The 15708-nt window shown below is 41.3% G+C and overlaps 1 protein-coding gene across 5 annotated transcripts in view; it reads right to left on the bottom strand.

Moving 5' to 3' along the window:
* Klc (kinesin light chain) overlaps positions 1 to 15708 on the bottom strand; it is a 416901-nt gene that overhangs the window by 278143 nt on the left and 123050 nt on the right. The window contains exon 3 of one of the 5 annotated variants that reach the window (XM_067155488.2): positions 13809 to 13855. The exons of the other annotated variants lie outside the window; for them this stretch is intronic. The gene's annotated coding sequence lies outside the window, so the exon portion shown is untranslated. The remainder of the gene's footprint in view (positions 1 to 13808; positions 13856 to 15708) is intronic. 5 annotated transcript variants of the gene reach the window in all.

The raw sequence follows: 15708 nt of genomic DNA, 5'->3' as shown, positions 1-15708 counted from the left end.
TTTCACCACAAAAACAATTAGGGAAGTGAATATCTGAAGTTTTGTTGGTTTATTAAAAATAATACTTTTAATTTTTTGTTAGTTAATATTCTTTCACAATGGCCAGCTCTTGTGCTGAATAGTCAGCGTATTAGACTTCGGTGCACACAGTCCTGTCGGGCCTGGGACTTTTACTGCGTATCGTTAATTCCTGTGGCTCGGGGACTGGGCATTAGTGTTCGCCTTCAGACAACACGCCACAGAAACACGCAATAGTGAATACATCCCTCCCCATGGGGTTGCGTCAGGAAGGACAGCCGGCCGTAAAACTAAGCCACATCCAATCCCGATCCCAAATAAATTGGTAGTAAAGGCCAGAAAGAAGATGTTCTTGATATTGTTGAACACGATGTTCAATCAATTTTGGTAAATAACCTACCGGTATCTTAATTCCTTTAATATGTTTTGTAATGAAATTCGTTTTTTAAAGTCACCGGTTCGTAAATTTTAGAACATACCAGAAGATAATCTGCTGTATGGGGGGAGGGAGGTTGATTGTCTAGGAGCTTCCACAGGGTTTAATCCGGAACTACATGCAATCGTTAAGTGCACTGAATACTGGAACAAATCCCGTAATGCAAGGGCTATTCGTGAGGAGCTTCCACCACTTACGGACTTCTCTGCTGAATACATTTTGAGCAAACAATGTCTTATGAACCTGTGTCCTATTCTCAATTACAATAATTTGCGAGTTGTTTCTAAAACACAATTTTTAGTTCCTCGCGTTTCAAGGGGGAAAGTAAATAAAATTAACTCTTCATTTTTTTTAAAAATCCCTTCTATTGTCTTTTGTCCTGAAGTTCAAAATGCGTTTTGAATTCCTCAATTGCTTCGTACAGATTTTTTAAACTACAAAAGTACAGTCTCTCCAAAAAAATGGAAGCAAGGTAAGTTCCTCGCAGGTACATTTTTCTAAGAAACAATTCAACCTATAGATATGTTTGTTGTGGGAATCTACATAGGATGTGAATTATATTTCGATAATAATTAAAATTAAGTCTGATAAAGAATTAAATGCGAGGAACATACACTACCTGACGCAATTTTTTTAGCACTACACATGTTTTTTGTGGAATAACAACAACCGATACGAATTCCACGAATTGCTCAGAACACGAGCCGATGAAATAAACGAGTACTGTTTCGTGAAGGGTTAATTTAATGTTTATTGCACCCTTGAAACGATAGAAACAAAGCGCTGTACAATCAGAGCTTCATGTTCGAAATGTGTTCAGAAATCAGCTCCGTAAGTGGCGGTAATGAATGAATCGCCCTGTATTTATGTATACTCTTGAAGTGATAGTAAATATCGCACTTTACTTTCAAGACGGGTAAAATTGTGAAAATTTCCCTCGTGTCAAATCGGGTAAGTCATCTATCGGTCGCTGGCCCTTCATTAGAGTAAGTTCCACGCAAATTCTCAAACGGCGATCAGTACCCAAATAGGAGGTATCACCTTGAACGTCTGTATCACAGCTAAACCCAAGGTAAAAGATATCCACAAAATATTACACAGGCGTGTGGGACATCAATACGAACATTCTATACTGTTTGAAAAGGTTTTTCATGACATTTTCACTGTTCATTTTGTTAAGAATTAAGAATAAATGGAAATAATCAAGCGATTAACGTTCTGTGTATGTTGTAGATAGCTCACAGCTGTATGGTATCAATCGCAACCCTCTCCGGTAGATGCGTTTTACTGAATAGAATTAAAAACCACCCCTGCAACAGGGGCTGTCTGCCCTACAGCAAAGATGTACAGCAGTAGCGTTTCCAGTTTTCGCTTACAGAATTGTCAGTGACGCACCACTTATGCCCAGTTTTCGACGGGGACAGCGATGAGGATTAACAATGCTTTTTTTTAGTGTCTGAACGATAATTGGTTTTGAGATATACTCTTCAGAGATCTGCTGTTTATCCTGGTCAGCTGTACAAAAACATACTTGGGTAATGTGACGTCTATCCATGAAATAATAATGCTTACGATCTTTCCTGTAACGTAGGCAACCCGTACTGCAGGGACGGTTTTCACGAAGCTGCACCCGCCAGAGAGGGTTGAGATTTTATACCATATTACCTACCTACCTACCATATACAAAGGACGTTAGAGAATCGAATATTTCCATTTGCTCTCACCAAAATTATTACATTATAAACAATGAAAACTGCCATATTTAATTTGAAGCCTTTCAAACATTATAGAACGTTCGTATTGTTGTACCACATGTACATGATCAATTTTGTGGATTTCTTTTTATTTTACCTCGGGTTTAGCAGAGATGCAGTTAGGGGCCCCATCCGCACGTTCAAGCTGATAATTCCTCTTAGGATAGTGGTGGTGATTTGATAATTTCTCTAATGAAGGACTAGCGGCTGACATATGATTTATCAGATGTGACTCTTGTCAAACTACAGCCTTTGGCGAGTTTAACGTCCAAGAAACAAGCCTTTCAACACATCGGAATGCTACAGTCCAATTAGAAAGGGTATATAATATGATGGCAATGTCAATTAAATCGAAAAGAATTCTGCACTACAACGTTTGAAGAGCACAACGCGAACACATACAAACCTTAATAAACTAAAGCAAACTAGGAAAGACAAACACTGAACATCCCACTCGTGCCGAGTGGCGTGGCACAACACAACTAGACTAAACTAGCGCGCGACTTCGCGGGACAACAAAGACTGGCCTGCGATCGATGTCTGCTGTGCTGTTCTGTTCTGTGCCGCGCAGACGCTCCTTGACGCTACACTCGGCTCGGCTCGGCGCCAGTATATTGCGACAGCACCAAAATACCGAAGCTCGTGTGATTGCATACCTGGACACAATGCAGCCTACCCTCAACCGCCTGTTTACGTCGCGCATTTCAACAAAATTTCACGTGAACGGTCAGGTGTACTCAAAATCAAGACCTGTCACGATCACTAAGCTCCCAAACGCCTCAGCCACACTGGAGGACTCGTTACATGATAGTGACATTTTATTTACCGACCCCGATCGTCGACAGCTTGTTGAAGACCGTCGAATGTGCCACTGGGGTTTTATCATTTGTCCGTACTTCCGGTAAGAAATTAAATTTATTTGTAATTGCCAGCATTAAACAATAATAGCCATGCTTAATGCACGATTTTAAGTAAAAAGTTGAACATAAAAAGTATCTGACACTTCGCCCACGTGGCAAGAGTGTCCGGTTCCATGGCCTTTGGTTCAAGAGGTCCCGGCCAAGTCGAGGATTAGTTAATTCCTCTGGTTCGCGGGCTTCAGGAAGGGCCCCATCCTGACACACGTGCACCAGGCCTCTCCATTATCATTATAGCAGGCGAACACACTACCCCCATAGCTGTTCTCTGTAAACAGATGCCGCCTTCCTGCGAAAATCCTCGCAGGAACACTCACATTTAGCTCTTTGAACCACTTACAGAAGAACTATCATTCCGCAGATCAAGGTATATCCCGTTTTTTCTGCACCAGCAAGAACAGTTAACTAATCAAAGCGGGCCCTTCTGCTCGGCTCTGGAAGAGACTCGCCACAGAAAAAAAGTTCATATTTCAAAATTGTGTTAAGAGGTAAAAAGAACATACATTTAATCAAGCCTGCTGTACGCAACGTAATTTACTTATTTGTGTGAATGTCTCTGAATGCATGGAAGGGCAGATGATTGTGGTGTTCGAGAATATACTAGGAATGAATGAATGGTCTTCTTTCAGTCACGGATGAGCATCAACTGGCGAAAGAGCATTCGTTTATTGTAATCGTAACAACTGCATATAGTTTTGTTACAATTACAAAATACCAGAAATATTCCCATTAAAGTGTTACAAGAAATAATTACTAATACAGTGCCTATCTCATGAATGTTACTTGCAAATATGTTTAAAATTTGAATAATCATAGCCTTCTGAGGCAGTTCCTGGGCTTTAACTAAGTTACAGTGTATAGTCTAGGATACCTCCTTATGAATATCCTTACTAAATACTGTATATATATATATATATATATATATATATATATATATGAAATGGTGTATGGCTTTTAGTGCCGGGAGTGTCCGAGGACAAGTTCGGCTCGCCAGATGCAGGTCTTTTGATTTGACGCTCGTAGGCGACCTGCGCGTCGTGATGAGGATGAAATGATGATGAAGACGACACATACACCCCGCCCCCGTGCCAGCGAAATTAACCCATTATCGTTAAAATTCCTGACCCTTCCGGGAATCGAACCCAGGACCCTTGAGACCAAAGGCCAGCACACTAACGATTTAGCCATGGAGCCGGACACTAAATACTGTGAGTGGCCAGCAGTCACAGGAAGACACTGAATGTGATGTCCGGCTCCATGGCTAAATGGTTAGTGTGCTGGCCTTTGGTCACAGGGGTCCCGGATTCGATTCCCGGCTGGGTCGGGAATTTTAACCATCATTGGTTAATTTCCCTGGCACGGGGACTGGGTGTATGTATCGTCTCCATCATAATTTCTTCCTCATCACGACGCGCCCTGCATCTGGCGAGCCGAACTTGTCCTCGGACACTCCCAGCACTAAAAGTCATACGCCGTTTCATTTCACTGAATGTGATGTTAATAACGAGCTGCTCCTCCGCGAGCCCTCAAAACACGACGATGTATCGACTCTACAAGATGTTGGAATCGCTTTGGAGAAATATGGACCCACGCATCTTGTACTGCTATCCACAATATTGGTCTTGTGTATTACTCGCGCAACTTTTAGTGATACCTGAGGTCCCTAGTGCTGAATTAGTGGACTTCTGTTATCTTCGAGATTCTTATTGGCAACCTTTGAAACACAAACTATAAATCGGTTACTCAGATTTCATTTCCATTCAGTTGGCAGTATTACCGGAACCGGGAGCGCTCCCTCCTTAGCCCGTAACACCAGGTATCACTAAAAGTTGCGCGTCCAATAGCTGGTGCGGGGTTCATGGAGCTTACGCCAGCATCGACAGCGTCCCATAAACGCTCGATTGGATTAAGATCGAGGGCTCTGGAGGGCCAATCCATGGTCGCAGTATTCCTCCAACCACCTGCGTGCCACCACAGAGCGGTGACATGGCGCATTGTGCACATAACGTGCACCTGTCAGTACTCCCTGCAGCCGAACAATGGGGTCTTATTGCCGCCCAGACCAGAACTGAGCCAGGACACAACCTTGTTGGCACGCAGGATCCACACACTCACACGCTCATCAGCTCAATACAACTGGAATGCCTCCGTGTCGAGGTTTCAGCAAAGGGACGCGAGCTGGTGAAGCCTCCTTACAGTCCTGGTAGAAATGGGTTCGGCGGTGATCTGACTCGCAGTAGCCCGTCGAGCGCCCAGTATGGTTCTGCGGAGGCGACGTGATGTTCGTTCGTTAACATACTCTCTGCGATATTGAAGATCCACCCGTAATATCCGCAATGCTATGACTCATGCGCCAGACATAGAGTTAGTATATATTTAATGTAGTACAGTAGTTAGGTAGTGTGTTGCATGCGGAGCTGGTGATCCGCCCATGTGCAAGATGCTACATAGTAGATTTCGAGTTAGTTAAGTAGTAAGTAGTTAGTGCTTAGCTATAAATAGTCTGCAAGTGTTTATTTTGAATTGCATATTTGGAACGTTATAACTTGGCGAAAGCCTGTTATGTTCAGTTCAAGAAATTCAATTCAACTATCTCCGTGGAGAGTTGCTATGGAGATTATCCCGGCAACGTTTCGACGACTTCGTACATCTGTCTGTACTTTTTAAATATTTGTCTCCGCGTGGAGACTGGAGTGAATGTTGGGTACAAGTATCAAATCCACTATAATCTCAATAACTGGACATTGCTCCTCTCGAGTCTCCCAAGACTTGCACATTGCAGAGACTGCAGCGGAGGTTTCCTACTTCACATATCGACCGATCGCCCCGCATTGCATGCACCAGTTCATAGCTAATGGCAGCTCTCCAGACACGAAACTATTAAATTAAAGAAGAAAACCAACATCGCACATTATCGATTCGACCACCGCCGTTGCAGAATTATTCCAGATTGAACCAGATGTAGCAATGTGTGTGCACCCTAGTCCTAGTGTATAATCGGTGCGTTGCGACAATAAGTCCTCTGACTTTCAATCAGCACCATCCGCGTGCTTGGGAGCCTACTGAAATATTGGCCCAGAAACGGCCCGAAAATCGAAAATGAGATTTTGGTGCCACTATATACTCCAAACCTTGGGGTACAGAGAGATACATTTCCTTCATGTTCGGCTATTTTTAAAGATCCTGAGTAGACGTTTATACCACACCACGATTAAGTTCGTCATCTGTGCAAAGTACAATCTAGTTAGCAAGTCCAAGGGCAGAAAATCTAAAAAGCCAACGTACTCGTTTAAATTTTGACAAATAATTAGTCGAGGCGCCAAACTTCAATAATCATAATTCTAAATCAAAAATAAACATCAACGCAGGGTCCTCTTCCATTCTAAATGTCTCTAAGGTAACTAGAGTTCAAAATGCTCCCTGAGAACCGGTTCAGAAACATTTCAACTTCTTAGGGTACCTACAAAACAACATGTTAATAAAAATGTTTTAAGAAAATAAGGACAACGCATACAATTTATCCCTTGAACTTCTCTAACTTATATAATTTAATGAACCAAAAACTGTGGCACATTTTGAAAATTAACCGTTTTCAAATGCGATAATTTCGGAAATAAGATCCACTCAGCCAAAATCGTAAAGATTTCTTAGAGCAAATATAATAAACTCCTACATTCTCGAGTAAATACGACAAACTACAAAAATAAACTTCAGCAGGGTCTTCGCTTAAATTAAGGCCGTGCTAGAAGAGTAACATGGACACATAATTTACCCATTCCAATATAGCAACGGGAACGGAAAAAAGTATGTGATGAAACAGATTTCGAATTTTAAATCCTATACGTTTCATATTATTATTTAATTATAATCCTGTTTTCAACGGTCAGTCTGCAAGTCTCTATGAATGAACTCCATAAAGAATAATAATTGTACCGGGCGGTACACCTCCACGCCGCGAATTCAAATATTGCGCCAGTTGAAACCTCTCTACAGGAGAAACCCTGAACTTTAACAACTGTATTAACTCAACGGTTTCTCGGAAGATGTCACTACTGTAAATTTGGTTATCTTGAAGTGTTCTGAACTGTGTCTATTTTGATTTGTGTTTGTTTGCTCCATATCAAGAAGTTTGAACATTCTCTAACAGATGTCGCTACCCAAAACTATGGTAACACACTCTGGTGCAATGGAACTAACTTACCTGAAGAAATATTGTATTCCTAAGTTTTATTTTTACTAAATTTTGTTCTGTGGTTTGTGGGTTGGCAATATAATCCTTTCCTTCCGCCAGTTTTGAAATTAGCCAATCATAAATTTCTGTAATTAATTTTCCACCAATAAGGTGTTTCTTCATCGTCTTGTGTATCAGTTTTTGCTGTCGGCCAATAAAAGTTTGTGGGCGAGTTGTTATCATTCATGAAAGGTCTCGAATGTTCCACGAGGGTATATAAACTGCTGATTTTCTTATCTCGGGGCGACTTCAGTAACATCTTTCCCGCGGCACTTCTAATTTTACGACTATTTACTTGTTCAATTTTGGCGTTTAAACTTGCACTGAACACATGCAGTTTTCACCTTAGCATTCTACTGCCTCCCACGAATATTGCTACCAAATTTCAATCGAATCCGAGTGTAACACATGTATGTGTTCCCTCGTGAGTTATGTTATATACTCATGTCCATAAGTTAAGGGATCTTGGAGATCCACAGAAAACTATGGGCCACGGCGATAATGTGTGCACTGAAAGGTGACCTGGCAACAATGTGAATCGTGACATAGTGATACTGATGCAAGGTATACAGGAAAACCGGACATGGACAGCGAGTGTCACTGGTGGCATACGTAACGTCAACACAGCGTGTGATGACCTCGTATGGCAGTACTAGCATGGCTTGCGGTAACGCATTCCATTGCTAGACAAGCGGGCGATGTTAGGAACTAGAGCGCCCCATGCATGTCCGCGGAGCGAGCTGGTCATGCCATCGTGTTGCAGGTACTGGGCGGGCATTATCGTCCATCACATGAACTCATGTCGCACATACTATTGCAGGATGTCATCCCTATAGGAAACACATGCAACGGGGCGTGCCCCTAACATGATGCTATCCTAGACGATACAACTGAGGCCGCCATATCGGTCTCTTTCCACAGTAACGTGTCCGAGGCGCGCCAGTCACTCATCCGTAAACAGGACAATATCTTACTGTTATTGAATCCACATTCGACGAGCCACGCGGTGCATGCATCTGGCGAGTCGCCGAGCAACCTGTCGAAGCAGACGATACACACTGCGACGGGAGATGTGACCCGAAGGCGACTGCGGGATCTCTAGCCAGTGCAGGTGCTGTGCTGGTTGGATGACTTCGGGCACTCAGGGCAAGATAACGATCCTGAAGATGGGTTTGAGCATGCGGTCGACCTTGCCCATACCGTCTATGAATGTTTCCTCCCTCCTGGAATCTTCCCCACAGCCGTGAAATGACACTACGTGACATGCGTAATGTCATACAAATGTGTTCTTTGTGCTATCCTGCTTCCCTTCGAATCGAATACTGTGTGTCCATATGCACACAGCATGCATTCAGAACCGCTGAACCTAAGATCTCCGTCCCCATGGACTGTTTCAGGCAAACTAATCGCTCTCGTACGGAACTGCTATGTTTGTCACCTGTTTTCGTTTTGCCCAACCACAGTGTAGTCCACACATCACCACCATGACGCAGTGATTTCTCGTGGAAGATCCCTTAACTTATGGACATGAGTGTATACCCAATTACGTTTAGTTATGAATTCAAGACGTGATGCTTGCCATATGCAAAATAACACTTTTATGGCAATATGAAAGACAAGTAATGATTGAAGTTATCGTCTTAACAGAGGAGCACGAGGGCACCTCAATACATCGTGGAGAGGATGAGGTCTGAGCGGAAGCTGGACCGTATCCTGCACACGCAGAGCTGCTGCTTAAATAAAAAGGAAGAAGCAGATATCAGAAAAACGCAAGACTTCATTCATTTTACAGACAAATCGATATTCGAGATGTACACAATTCTGTCAGGGTCAAGTATTTTTATTTTATTAGTACACAACGAAGAACAGGAAGCCCATCCACGTTCAGATAAGGAGGAAGTTCTTTCCTCGCCTCTATCAGTCAGACAGACGGCGCGGAAGCAGCTACCTCCTCCACGTGTCCGTCAACGCTGACAACTGGGTGTCAAACACACGGCGCAAATTGAACGGCATGGCTTCCACTTATGACAGCAGTCTTCTCTGGTCTCTTCACAGGTAAAACCCTGCGTTTCTCTGATTTGCGAACTTAAGAGAGCCTTTTAAGTTTTCCGGAGGTCCATTTACTATATATGCTCCTATTCCTGGAAGGTTTGAATAATAATAATAATAATAATAATAATAATAATAATAATAATAATAATAATAATAATAATACAGATATTTTCTACTTTTTGAAAATCAAGTGTCTACTAAACTATCGACAAACCATTTATAGAGTATTAACGGATCAGCTAAGTAAAAATATTACAAATATGTCGAATACTTGCGCTGGAAATCGCAACTACGTCCACATCTGTTCAAGAGGCATTGCTATGATTTAAAAAAGAAGTGACTGGAAGTTGAGAGTAAGAGATTAATGGATTATAAGCCAACTTTGAAGGAAATATAACCTGAGATCACACATCGTTTACTTTAGAAACTGAAAGGAACGCTTCAACTATTGTAGCAAACGTATACGTAAAAGACACACTTGATGGTCGCCGTCAACAGAAATACTCATCTTCTGTCTGTTAGGTCATCAGCCCAGAGGCTGGTTAGATCCTCAAATAGCATCACCAAAGGCATACTCATCTTATGCCACTAATTTCAATAATACGAGTTCTAAACACACGATTTAGAAAGAAATTCCAACAACTACAGTAAATCAGAAAAATTACGGGCTATAGTAATAATAATAATAATAATAATAATAATAATAATAATAATAATAATTGTATGGTCTCAGTTACTGCATGCAGCCATTTTCATTAGACACTTAAGGCTGCCTGCGTGTCAATTTCGACGTTCCGTTTTATTCTACCGGACGATAGTATTAAATAATTTTGTCGGATAAACACCAAATGCGTCACAAAGAGTCGGGAACACTACTTTCTACCCTTCAAATCCGACTGCCGTTGACGGATTCGAACTCGCGACCTTGGTGTCCAGAGTCTGACGCACTACGACTGACGCACAGCGGAAGCGAACGAGATACGGCCAACATCATTTAAGTACTGTAATAGTTTCTGGCTTTCGGTTCAAGAATAATATCACAAAACCTCTGAGAATGTATTATTCACGTGGAACTAATTAGATTTATAGTGGATGTCCTGTTTCACCGCTAGCTTCTCTGCAGACACGTGGCAAGTACATTCTCCCCACCAGCCCCCACCCCTCAGTTCAGTTAGCATTAATACGCTGGCGTTACCATGGTAACGGCTGTTTACAGTGGACTGTGCTGAACACCCCTATCACGAGTAGGACTGGCAACCTGCAGCACAGGGCGGTATAACAAGCTGCAGAGGAAGAGGACGTAAAGGGAAACTCTCCTGTTCCTCCATATCATGGGACACGAAAAAATTATTACAATACAGTGGTAAGTGAGGCTTTTTAGGAGAAACATTAAAACTAATGCGAAAAGGTGAAATAAAATCATGAACATAGAAAGACGACTGGTTAGAAGCAAAAGCATACTTGGCCCAAGGACAACAGAAGCAGAATACAACAGGCCACGATCTAACAAAGAAATCTACGCACACGCGGAGAATATAGTAGACACCATACGTGAAAGAAGATTGTCGTTTCGGACATTTGAGCAGAATGAATAATGACAGACTGACAAAACTATTTTTGTTAAATAAAATTATAAAGCTTAAAGTAAAATCAGCATGGTCTACACTGTTATATACACATAACAGAAAGTTATTCAGGGACAAAATTAAAAAGTGAACTTCAGGGATGAACAAGAAAGGAAAGAAAGCAGCAGCCACATAGGGAGACCAGAAAGGATGGGGCGGAGAGGAAGAAGTGTTCATGCTATTCCATGAAATTAAAAATAATTTGGCAACAGTTTTACATCAACTGAAAATAAAGACCTGTTTGGAGTTATTAAACCACTAATGAAAGTTGTCAGATCTTGGGAAGCAGAACGAAGTACATCTGCCAACTATTCGTATTGCCGAACTTTTCTAGATACGATATAAACTATCATAAAGCAGTTTTTTTAATACCACTGTGACAACTGAAAGAGTTTCCGTACAACAAGCTACAAATTTCTCTCAATCAGACTCTCAAGGCACTATAAAGCAAGAAAAGTCCTACTGCAGAAAAAAATCACAAGATCATTTAGCAAATTACACTCAATTTTTTGTTGTCGTCGTCGCTGTTGAGACTGCACTTATAAAGGTTAAAATATGTGTATTTGTCAAAACTAACATTTATTATTATTATTATTATTATTATTATTATTATTATTATTATTATTATTTGCTTTACGTCGCACCGACACAGATAGGTCTTGTGGCGACGATAGGAGAGGAAAGGCTTAGGAATGGGAAGGAAGCGGCCGTGGGCTTAATTAAGATACAGCCCTAGCATTTGCCCGGTGTGAAAATGGAAACCACGGAAAACCATCTTCAGGGCTACCGACAGTGGGGTTCGAACCCACTATCTCCCGCATGCAAGCCAACAGTTGCGCGTCCCTAACCGCACGGCCAACTCTCCCGGTCACATTTATTAGCAATGAACATGAAACACACGCTACACATACATGCATGCGTACAAAAGAGAAGCCATTTCTAATAACCGCGAAACGCAAAAAGAGAGTCTGACACTTCACTTACTACATCTTTATTGATAAATTACTAAGGATAGAAAGAAATACTGGTTCCAGTACGTCACTGAAGTGGAATGTCTTTAACAAATTAACTTCTTCTGCCACACCCTGGTGTTTTACGGCAGGATGCCCTGCGACAGAGCGATGTATTCATTACTGCGTGTTTATGTGGTGTGAAGAGGAATATGTTGGGACAAACACGCGGTCCTCGAGTAAGACGCAGTTAAAAAAACAAATCAGCTAGAAATCGAACATCAGACCATTTGAACCCTCACTGATTTTGTAACAAAAACTTATGAGGGGGAATGCAACTCACACGATGTTCAAGTTCAGGAATTCCTGATTTATTTTTTTCCGAGATGATTTAGACCCGACAGCACTCTGCACAATCTATCGAGCACAAGGCAGTATTCAAGGTCAGGCATTTTGTACGTTCCTGAGGTCACAATGCTTACTACTGAGGAGGTGGAAGAACATCTGCAGCGCTCTGAATCAAAATGAAAGAGAGATTAGGAAAGAGGGGTAAACACACAGCACCCTCAAGTCAAAAAATATACAAATTAAGCTGCATTCTCATGTAGTGGGTATCGAGTGCAAAATGAAAGAAAAAAGGTGAAAGAAGATTTTTTCTCGCTTCTATTAATATTGATCATGTTTTGCTCACGACGAGATTCCTTACAGTAAGTACGAAAATGCAGAAGATGGAGGCGCAGTCAACGAGCTATAACAGCCCCCGTGCAAGTACAGTTCTAGACGCACAATATTTACTCGTTTGTGGGCCAGTTTGTATGCATGTGCGGTACTGGTGTTACCTGCAATCCGTACTCAGTGAGGAAGTGAGATTCGGCACCACAGGCACACACACTGCGTAGACTGCGTAAGTCCTCAACCAGTACAACCTATGGACTCTCGCCGTGAATGCCGGAAATATGACTGCCAGTAATCTCATCTTGTTGGCAGTTCGGATGGCTAGCCACTCCGCTTCCCAGGACGGCAAGCCGCTTCGGCGAAGCTGAGAACAGCATTACATTAAATATATTTCTGAATGTTACGTACTGTAACTGATTCAAAACATAATTCTCGATAATGCGTAACATAATTTTCGATTTCAAGCCATAGTTGTACGTACTGTTATTCCATTCTTGCTCTCAGAGAGCAACAACGTGTGTTATCTCGCGTCAGAACAGAACTCAAAAGAGAAGACTGCACCAGTGGTGCTGGTATACAAAGAAAGAGAAAAATGATATCTGTGAAGCGAGTTGTATACATACAATACATAATGTGGGAATAAATGTTTATTCACTTTAGCGTCAAAACACGATTACTGATCAGTATGTCTACAGCACCTATGGGTTACAGAAAACGAAAATACCTCTCTCTAGAAGAAATGAGATTTCTTCGAGGAATGGAAGATAACCCACAAAAATCAAAAAGGGATACTGAGACTGGTCTTGTTTATTTACTTTTACCTTTCTATTTATAACTAGCGTGTTTCATACTTTCTCTTGTGAATTAAGCACTGTTTAAAGAAATGTTCCCGTAAAATAGTATCAGAGTGAAGAGAAAGAGGTTCATTATAGTGTTAAGAGTTGGGAAGTACGTTTAAAATCAGTAAGTAAAGCATTTGTAAGATTTTATTTTTTACTAAGATTATACGTAGTTCTAGGCTACGAGTAGTTCAAATTGTTCCACTTCAATTACGCATGAACCAGTTTCTACCGTTCCATTAATTTGTAAGCAACTGTATCAAACGAACTCTCTAAATTCACGTGCAGCAAAGAAAAATATCGGTACTTACGTCTCTGGGGACCAACAGGAGGAGAATTAAGAATGAAGAGTACTCACCTGAAACCAAAAGAGATAAGTGTCATTTTCATTTTTTTAAATTACCTTTATTTAACATTGTGAATTATCTGGTAATCATCGATAAAACAATGGAGCTCGCTGATCATGAAGTTTGCAATACAGAAGAGACCGAATCAACTGTCTTGACTCTCATTTACTGATGACCTACCCCGAATAAGAAAGCGAAGCAACGTGTAAGCAGCTTAGTATTCTCAAGAAGAATATTGTTACGCTTCGTTTGGACTCTAAATAAACCATACGAACAAAATAATGACCAGCACGATCCCCCTCCCCCTTCCCTATCTCAGTTACAACATGAACAAGCTAAGTGATATGTTAGTGATGTGTGAAAACTAGCTTTTAACTCTCATACTGGCTACAGTAGTTTGACCGATAAAATGTATTTTTCTAAAGTAAGACTGTGGTGGTGTAAGAAGGAGTGCAGAAGAAGAAATAGACAAATTTGGACTCTAAGAATTAAGTGAAATGAAGACCTAGTTCTGTCGGGGTCGGAACGGACTCCACCCACACGGATGCTATTGTAATTGGAGCTATGTCTGTTACAGACGTATAAATAAATCATCTCGTCCCGGTAATGAATTACGTAAAAACAAACCACTTTGCAAAGATAAATAATACGGGTTAAGATGAATTGCCATTATGAACACTATCTCAGTCTAACGCACCAATTACGGCATGTGCTGCCATCTAGCGGTGTTTCCAGGCACTGTTATTGACGACCATGCGGCGGAAGAGCGCTTACACAAGCGGGCCGACCGTGGGAGTGCACTGGACTAAAGCTGACGTCAGCGGTGTAGTGATCTCATAGGGACAACCCACCTGAGCCGAGAGCCAGACCCCACGACATGGAAACTTTTCTTATGTGCACCTGAATATGTCAACATAACTGCTATTTCTTACCTTTCTTCTGCTAGTCTTTTAAAATCACACCAACAACTTCAATACCATGTATTTGTTTCTGTGAACGCGGCATTTGTATCGTAAAACAAGCCACATATTTTACCCTTTTGATGGATCAAAACACGGTATTGTATAAGAAGTGCTTTTTGCCTCACACTACTAAACAGAAGAATGATTATTTCGTTACCAAGGTTAAACAAAATTACAAATTTGATTCGCGAGGATCACAATAGTATCTCCTGCCATGTTCCACAAATTAGTGCTCGTAAGTATAAATTATTTGCAGAATATCGTGTACCAGTCATTCTTCGGTATTTTCAGGATCAGACACTGTAGTTAAAAAATTGAAGGCCTGGATTTCAAATTTATAAATACGGATCTTATCTCCTCGTTTCTTACCATCTATGCACCATCGAATAATTTATTAGTTGTTCTTACTCACCCATTGTTTGCTTTCTTCCGTTTTACTTCATGTATATTTAGAATAAGGATAATTCCTGTATCAACCTGATAACTATTTTCTTTTGTACTGTATTTCTATCAATTTATCTCTTCTTCCTCTTCTGCATTTATTTTAACTTACATTCTATACGCATTTGTGTTTTATGAAGGTACTGTATTGGACCTACTGCCTGTCTAATTTCAATGGGATGTACGTCCAACCCTCGTCCAGTTTCTGTACGAGATGGGGGCATACAGCGAAATGAATCTTCGTAGGGTTAGTTTTTACGACCGATCCCTTCCCGACGTCAACACCATCAGAGGAGTTAACGAGCTGAAATTAACGTGATATACGATTGCAGGTAGGGAGAGGGTGAAAACCGATGCCTACTCCTGTTGAAATAGTACTAACGGGTCTGCTCAAGGCTTAATGTCTCCATCCGCCGGACGAATCGCCATCAACAGCGTCATATGAATATTGCGGATAAGTT

Source organism: Anabrus simplex, chromosome 11 (genome assembly GCF_040414725.1).
Source record: "Anabrus simplex isolate iqAnaSimp1 chromosome 11, ASM4041472v1, whole genome shotgun sequence".
NCBI lineage: Eukaryota > Metazoa > Arthropoda > Insecta > Orthoptera > Tettigoniidae > Anabrus > Anabrus simplex.
The sequence above is the reverse complement of the archived record's forward strand: the minus strand, read 5'-3'. Positions and strand labels throughout refer to the sequence as shown.